Source organism: Belonocnema kinseyi, chromosome 6 (assembly GCF_010883055.1).
Source record: "Belonocnema kinseyi isolate 2016_QV_RU_SX_M_011 chromosome 6, B_treatae_v1, whole genome shotgun sequence".
Lineage (NCBI taxonomy): Eukaryota > Metazoa > Arthropoda > Insecta > Hymenoptera > Cynipidae > Belonocnema > Belonocnema kinseyi.
In genome coordinates, this window is record NC_046662.1 from 74,796,686 (window position 1) to 74,803,319 (window position 6,634).

The following is a 6,634-nucleotide window of genomic DNA, read 5'->3' on the forward strand; positions in this document are numbered from 1 at the left end:
AATTCATATTAATAATAGGTTTGTCAAATAAAGATGTTTTTATATATTATAAGAAAATGATATATTTTTGCATAGGGGTGGATTTTTCTTAACATTTATCCCCTTTTTTTAAATACAATTTTTCACCCTTTCTTTTTATAAAATGCGTAGTAAACATGTAACTTGTTTTTGTTATATTCTTTGGTTAACCTCCCTAAAATAATCTATAAACAGAATTTCATAAAATAATGAAAATTCTGGTATTAATGTTATTTTCGATCTAAGAAATACTAAAAAGATGATAACGTGGCATCTCTAATACAAATTCGATATAGAACAAATACACGCATATATTCTGGGTTCTCTTAAAATACAATACCATATATATATTTATGTGTGTGTGTGTGTATGTATGTATATATTTTTTAAGAATATTATTCTGCATCAGACATGTCCCCCGCGAACCCAGTATCTCCAGACTCTTCATAATTAAAGAGTCCACCTACGTCCTGCCACAATTCCTCCTCGTCTTCCTCCTGAATTTCAATAGGAATAACTATTGGTTCCGAAAAAGATCCAAGAAAGATATTCACGAAGAAGAAGAGCGAGTAAGATGTTACTGTGTCCCGATTAACTTTTCGCATAGAGGACGGTCCTAACTCACCTAAATCCTCAATTTTATTAATTCGAATTTGAATTACTCGATTGTGATTCATGCTTGATACATCGAAATCAGCACTGACCACAACCGACATGCATGCCCAACACATATGCTAATATTTCGAAGGGAGCGGAGGAGCAGCCCTCACAGAGCCTAGATTGAGCCAGGTATTGGAAGGTAGCATAGTGGAATTGTTGAACAGACTCTTCCTCAAAGGAATCTCATCAGAATACTTTGTAAAATTACACTGAATAGTCAAAATATAAATATTCCCTTTCAAAGATACTGGAAGGGGTCCAACCAAATCTATTTGGATTTTATCAAAAGGTTCCCTTGGAGTATCAGTGGTAATCATGCGTTGTCTAGTCCCAATTCGTTCTAATTTATTTCTCTGACAAATAGTGCAAGACTTTACTATTCTTTGAACGTCAGCTTTCATGTTTTTCCAGTAATAGATATCTCGTACTCTTCAATAGGTTTTTGAAATTGCCTTATGACCTACTATTGATTCATGAAATTCTCTCACTATATCATTCCTCATATTACTAGGGGGAATTATTATTTCTTCTGAACAAATAATTACCAAAAGTCCTGAGTTACCAAAATGTTTCCTGATTATTTTTTCTACCTAGAGCCAAAAAGTTAACCTAAATCTTTTCCTTTACTTGAAATTTTTACTGAGGTTATCTATAAAGTTTCCATAGATTTCTTTAAAGCAATTACCGCTTCTGAAAGTTCTTTTATAACTATTACATCTTTCTTCTTGTTATTCACAGAAAGACTAAAAACAAATCTCTATTACGATTAAAAACGATAGTTTCACCGGGCTTCGGATTTTCTTTTCGGATATCTTCAATCCGCAAAAGACCCTTAGCCTCTAGACTATCATTTACTTCTGATACTGAATATCCATCTGCAGAGATTAGACGTCCAATATGCCCTTTTCCAAAATATATCTTATCTTTACTGTAGGATATAAAATCCTTTTCCAGGGTTAAGATCTGGCTAACCGGGATACCCATAGAGGCACTTGCAGAATTCTATATGTTGTGAACGTTTCTTTGAAGGGCTCGTGTGCCCATGTTTCTCAACCGATTTTGACAAACAAATATACGTTGGATAGGCAAATACTTCAGCTATGTTTTGCCGTGTTTGAGATTTTTATAAAAAATAATAACGGTAAGTTACGACCGAAAAACGAAAAGTTGTTTTTTTGACATTTTGAAATTTGGGGGGTAATGTTGTGAATGAGTTTCTGGTCGCAATAAACATACCAAAATGTATCCGTAATAGTCACAAAAGTTATTGAAAAGAATAAAAAAGCACGAAAACTAGAATTTAGGTATTTATATGGAATCAGGTGAGGTACAGACACGAAAAACGTGATCAACTACAGAAACGCGGGTATGTGATGGAACATCAATAAAAAAAATAGTTTTTTTAACGATGACGCTTCGTCTGATATTTCAGAATAACCTCCTCAGTATCATTGATTTTGGCTGCTTTAGCGGTAACTATTTCTGACTTTCCAGCTTCTTTTTGTCGCTTTTTTATCTCTTTATTGATTTTTCTATCGACAGCCAATTGCTTCTTAACTGCTTGAGTTGCCTTCTTTTGGGCCGCTGCGTCTTGCTCACTACGCAAGGACTCCATCATCTCGAGGTCGGTGAGAAGTGCAGACTTACGACTCTTGTGACCACGACTGCTTGCCTTGCGAGCTGCAGCGTTTGGCAATGGTCGTAGAGTTTCGAGCGCGAGCGTTTGGTTAAGATTCGCTTTGCGAACATCAAGCTGCATGTTTTCGTTTAAGGCATCCGATGGATTGGAAACTGATGGACCAGGAATTGCTGAATCGGACATTGATGTTGTAGGTGTTGCTGGATCAGATGTCGATTCACCATGGATCTTTCGATTGGATGTTAATGTGCCGGGTGTTTTTGGCTCAGACGTTGCTGTTTCAAGTGTTGCAGAGTTGGCTTCGTGACAAGTTCGACAACGTTGTTGATTGTAATTGGAATGTTTGGATGATTGAACATCCACGCCTTGCATGAATTGTTGTAATAGGTTTTCAATAGTCCGAAAACTCCTTTATCGAGGGGCTGCATTTTGTGACTTGTATGTGGAGGCAGCGTCAATACTTCGATGTCGTTTTCCTTACAAAATTTTAATCCCGAAATGGTCATGTGCGACTCGTGATTGTCGAGAATCAGCAAAGTCTTTTTGGTGCCCGCTTTGATGGCGTGATGTTTAAAATGGTGCAAAAATTGTACGAAAGTGTCAGCGGTCTGCCAACCCGATCCATTTGCAACACCTTTAGCGTCCGCACTTCCGTGCAAAAGAAATTTATCCTGCATTTGTACCCGTGGAAAAATAAAAAAGGGTGGAATTTTTTCGCCGGCAGCGGAAATAGCTATCGTGAGGGTCACATTAACGCCACGTTCGCCCGAACTGGCCGCTGCCACGCAACGCTGGCCTTTCTGTGCCAAAACGAATTTTGTTTTATGGACTGTACTAAGTCCAGTTTTGTCCATGTTCCACACTCTTGCGGCAGCGAATTGATGATTCCAGGATTTTTTCGTATAGATCAAAAAAATTTTGAACTACAGTCGTGTTAAATGCAGTCGCACGACCCAGTGATGTCGATACCGGTCGACGCAAACTCAACTCAGGATGACGTTTAATAAATCCTTCGGCCCAGTCTCTGGTTGCAATTGGTTGCCCAGTTTTCTCCTTCGGAATCCAGTATTCTGGAATTTTCTTTATGCGTCGGGCTGCTTTCAATGTTTTTGCGAATTCAAATGCAAGCGTTCGAAGTCCCGTCAACCCGAGACCATAAAACTTTTGGCCGCCTTCAATAAATAATCTCGGAGCTCCTGCTCCTGTTCGGCATCAAATACCTGCGACGTAAAATCAAATATATAGAAAACCTAATCATGAATTAAATTTATTTCAATTAAAGATTCAATTAACTGAAGTAGGATTTATTTTACTCAAAACATTGTGGAATTATTCATTTCATGAAAATTGGTGGAAATGAAAAACAGATTCAAAATTATGTGTTTCTCTTTTTGGACAATTTTCTACAGAAAAATTTGTTGTACGGAAAATCTGATTAGAAAAAATAATCAGAAATCCGCTACAAAATCCTCTACTCACTCGTTGGCCAACATGCACTGCTGATTACGATTTTCGTCCTATAAATCGTTGGCGCAATGTTTCCGGTGCAATCCGAAAATTTCTTCGCTGCGCCATGAATACTACTACCAGCGTGGACAGCATCAATTGCACTCTGAATATTTTGTTCATTTGGTTTTTCAGTTTGTCTTTTTCTATTTCGCACCATTTTGCTGAAAACGCGATAAAAAGAATATTTTTAACCCGTTGAGTCCGGACGTGCCATATATTGCACGTTCACTATTTTCGAATTTTCCTAATTTTTAGGCAACCATATTAGAATTCCGCAAAATCAATGAGTACATTACATCAAAGTGGACTATTCTAGTGGACTATTCTAGTGGACTAGAACGACCATATATTGTTCCTGAATTTTTTCAGAATTTTTGCATACCGGGAAAAGGGTCTCGGACTCAAAGGGTTAATACTATAGTTCACAATATTGCCCCCAAACACATTCACAAAATTCCCCCAAAGCACTTTTGTCACTTCGACCCTCGAAATCCTAATTACAACCGAAATTATCAACAAACTAACACCAGATTCGTGTTTAGCGGAAAATTTCACTTGGAAAAATACTCACCTGATATTATTTTGTCGAAAGATGTACGGCTTTTTTGAGAAGACAAACATCAAAAACTATCAATGCAGAAATTCGAGTTTTAACAATGACGAAGTAACTATTAAGATTGATGTACCACTGCAACCGCACTTACATGCATGAGAATTGTTGGTCAACAAGGCAACCACTTTACCGACTACAAGTAACTTACTTCATTAGTTCATTCGCTAAAGTCAATTCACAACATTACCCGCTTCTATTCTATACTCGTAATAGGATTTTCACTTCAGGCATTGCTTGTCTGAGATCCAGCGAAAGTTTGTGGCGAAAGCGACACAAAATCCAGACTTAGGCTAGATACTTGTTTCGGATTTTGAGGCAAACTTTTATTTACAAGGCCCAAAAACTCGGAACCATTAGACTCACATTGCCTATCCCCTCCCAGTTTTGGTCCGCTTTCGTTGCGAAACGAATCGCACTGATATCGAGGTACCTGTTTATTCAATTGAGCTTTACCCCCATTTCTTTTTCTTTACTTATGAGAGTCATACAATACAACCGTTCCCATACTACCCCCAGATCTTCATTGCCATCGTCATCTTTGCGAGCGTCAACCATACATACATACGTGCGAGCTGCAGTAATCGCAGCAGTTAAGTTTGTGTTTGGCTCCATGGATTCATTTCTTCCTGAGGGGTTTCTCGACAGAGCGTCAGCATTTGCGTTGATTTTTCCTGGTTCATACACAATAGTGTAATTATACTCACTCAGCTTTATTCTCCATCGAGCCAATATTTAAACAGGATCTTTGAACCCATGTAACCAAAATAAAGGTCTATGGTCTGTTAGCAAAGTAAAATTCTGCTCAAAAAGATAAGGCCTAAAATGCTATACATTGAAGACAATGGATAGCAATTCCTTTTCGATAGTAGAATAATTTAATTCAGCACTTTAAAGGGTGCGTGATGTGAAAGCGATAGGTAAGCCTTGTCCTATAGGACCCTGGCTTAAAACTCCACCGAGTGCGTAATTCGACGCATCTGTGGTAAAAACAAAGGATTTCTTAAAATCTGGGTACTGCAATATCGGTTCAGTACATATTTTATCTCTAAGAATTTCAAGAGCCTCCTGTTGGGCGGAAGTCCAAATAAATTGAACATTGTCCTTAAAAAACAAAATCAGAGGTTCAGCTATTCTTGCGAAATCAGAAATAAATCGTCTGTAATATCCCACTAAACCGAGAGATCGTTTTATAAGCTTTTTCCCTTATGAAACCGGGAGAAGTTTCACAGCTGAAACTTTCTTTGGGTCTGGCTTGACTCCATCCCGAGAAATAACATGTTCCAAATAAGTAATTTCACGCTTAAGAAAATGACACTTCTCAGGCTGAAGAACAAATCCAGCAGATTTTAATCGAGCAAGCAGAGAATCTCAATTTCCTAGAATGTTCTTCCAATGAAGAAGCCTAAATCACAATATCATCCATATAGATGAATAATTCAACACCTTGGAGACCCGTGAGTACACAGTCTATTACCCTTTGGAGAGTCGCTGTTGCGTTCTTTAAACCAAATGGCATTCGAGTGAACTCAAGTGCCCATATGGCGTTGAAAAAGCCGTTTTTTGTTGAGGATCAGGATCTAATCGGATTTGATGGAACCCTGATGCTAAATCTAGGACAGAAATACTTTACTCCACCAAGTTGATCCAAAATATCAGTTATGTTGGGAAGCGGGTAAGCATCACGAACTGTTTTCTCGTTCAAAGAACGATAATCTATAACCATCCTCCACATTTTACTTCCTTCAGAATCTGACTTCTTAGGTGCAATCAACAAAGGAGAATTGTAGGGAGAAACGGAGGGTTTCATTAATTCTGAATTTAATAATTTATTAGCTTGTTGCGGTATTTCGTCCTTGTGAATAGGAGGATAACGATATTGTTTAGTATTGACTTGAGTTTCGTCGGTAGTAATTATTTTATGAGATAAAATATTCGTAGCGCCTAATAGGTCACCTTCTATGAAAAACTGAGGGGAGTACTCTGAAAGAATTAGAAGAACACTTCCCTGTTCTTCATTATTCAAGTCTGATTCGAATGATTTAAAGGTGCTTCTACGTCATATGGGGCCATTCATTAATTACGTAAGGGCGATATTCTTTGGACGATTTGTAAGAACTTAAGGTAAGATGAGGTAATTTTGAACAAAATTACAAACACCCTAATATCTATAAAAAACTAAAAGTTAATGGCGCAAT